This window comes from Callithrix jacchus, chromosome 11, assembly GCF_049354715.1.
Source record: "Callithrix jacchus isolate 240 chromosome 11, calJac240_pri, whole genome shotgun sequence".
NCBI classification, from domain to species: domain Eukaryota; kingdom Metazoa; phylum Chordata; class Mammalia; order Primates; family Cebidae; genus Callithrix; species Callithrix jacchus.
This window is the reverse complement of record NC_133512.1, coordinates 108113137-108115546: the sequence shown is the minus strand read 5'-3', so window position 1 is coordinate 108115546 and position 2410 is coordinate 108113137. Positions and strand designations below refer to the sequence as shown.

General features: G+C 43.8%; 1 pseudogene; it reads right to left on the bottom strand.

The window, feature by feature from the left end:
- Window positions 1-363: 363 nt before the first annotated feature.
- LOC100403572 (rRNA-processing protein FCF1 homolog pseudogene) lies at window positions 364-1127 on the bottom strand (annotated as a pseudogene).
- Window positions 1128-2410: the final 1283 nt, after the last annotated feature.

The following is a 2410-nucleotide window of genomic DNA, read 5'->3' as shown; positions in this document are numbered from 1 at the left end:
GTATGAGGGTTCAAATCTCTCCACGGCCTTACCCACATGACAACAACAGACATGATATCTTACAGTATCTGTCTTTATGTCACTCCTCAGGTCCAGAGCAGGTGCCTCTCTCATATCATCACAGGACACCCCACACGTCTGCAGTATCTTGTCTGGGGTATCTTTGGATCCCTGATCCCACTATCCTGGAACTGTCTGATCAGCTACTTAACTCCTGACCAGATTGTAAGGTCTGCAAGGTCAGAGGCTGAGTCTGTCCCATTTACAGCTCTATCATCAGGGTCTGGGAGAGTAGCTGGTATATAACAATACTCAGTGATTACATGTTCAATAAACAAGTTACCAAAAAAAAAAAAAAAAGAATTAGAACCCAAGGACTCCATAATCATCTGGCATTCATTCGATGTTATATCTCTGGTTAGAAATGTACACAACAGAAACTCCAGGAATCTTACAGATTCTTCTTTTAAGGTCCTGATCAACTGTGGCCACACTGTAACACTGGTGCTGGTTACTGTCTGTACTAAGCAGTCATTGCATAGGTTCCTTTGTGTATGCATGGTAAACCTTCAAATCTTGGATCCTTGGAGATCATTAGAGCCACTCAATACTTCTGCCCCAATTTCTCAATTTCAGCCATTACACAATCAGTTACACAAGGGATACACTTGGCATGCAGACAGTCCATCACTGACTGCACTAAGTCTGTTTTGGCGTTAGTGGAAAACTTGATAAAGTTGGTATCAACATGGATATAGTGATGTGGCCCAGCTGTGTATTATATTGGAAAAATAAGCAGGAAGGGTGTTGAGGAAATTCTCTTTCCTTTAGTGTGTTGGAGTCTTTCTTTTCTTCCTTTTTAGGTTTTAATCCATGCCTTTCTTTAAGCTTCTGATCTCTGAGACTAAGCATTGGCATCATGGTCGAATACTTCCTGGTTTTCTTTTGCCGCTCCACACTCACCTCACACTCTTGTTTCTTCCAGAATCCCATCTTGGCCATTTTCAAGTATACAGTTCAGTGCTGTAAAATACATTTACATTAGGTTTTTATATATAATATTTTTATTTGCTCTTCGTTTGTGTTTAGTGCATGCTGTAAACCTGCATAAGGCTATTGAGTAACCTGAGGAGTTATAGGCCAGATGCAGTAGCTCACAACTGTAATTCCCAGCACTTTGGGAATCTCAGGAGGACTGCTTCAGCCCAGGAATTCGAGGCTGCAGTGAGCTATGATGGCACCACTGCACTCTAGCCTCAGCAATTGAGCAAAACCTTGTCTTAAAATAATAAAAATTGGACCAGGAGTGGCAGCCCATGCCTGTATTCCTAGCACTTTGTGAGGCCAAGGAAGGTGGACCATCTGAGGTCTGGAGTTCAAGACCACCACATGGTGAAACCCCTTCTCTACTAAAAATACAAAAATTATCTGGGCATGGGGGTGGATGCCTGTAATCTCAGCTATTCAGAAGGCTTGAACCCAGGAGAGGCAGGTTGCAGTGAGCCAAGATCATACCAATGCACTCCAGTGGGCAACAAGAGCGAAACTCCATCTCAAAAAATATATAATAGGAAATAGCTCTTAATGAAGACTTTTTTTTTTTTGAGACGGAGTTTCGCTCTTGTTACCCAGGCTGGAGTACAATGGCGCGATCTCAGCTCACCGCAACCTCCGCCTCCTGGGTTCAGGGATTTCTGCCTCAGCCTCCTGAGTAGCTGGGATTACAGGCACGCGCCACCATGCCCAGCTAATTTTTTTGTATTTTTAGTAGAGATGGGGTTTCACCATGTTGACCAGGATGGTCTCGATCTCTGGACCTTGTGATCCACCCACCGCGGCCTCCCAAAATGCTGGTATTACAGGCATGAGCCACCGCGCCCGGCAATGAAGACTTTTTATAGTTATTAATCTTTCTTTCCGGACAGGTGCAGTGGCTCACGCCTGTAATCCCAGCACTTGGGAAGCCAAGGTGGTTGGATCATGAGGTCAGGAGTTCGAGACCAGCCTGACCAAGATAGTGAAACCCTGTCTCTACTAAAAACAAATACAAAAGTTAGCCAGGTGTGGTGGCCTATGCCTATAATCTGGGCTACTGGGAAGGCTGAGGCAGGAGAATCACTTGAACCCAGGAGGCGGACATTGTGGTGAGCCGACACTGCACCACTGCACTCCAACCTGGGTGACAGAGTGAGACTCTGTCTCAAAAAAAATCTTCCTTTCCACATATTTTTTTTCCCTAGCTTTATGAGGTATAGTTGACAAATATCATTCTATAAAACTAACATAGACGTTATTATGTGATATACATCCATATTGTGAAATAATTACCACAATCAAGTTAGTTAACACATCTGTCACCTTACCTAGTTACCGTGTGTGTGTCTCTGTGATGAGAATACTTGAGATCTGG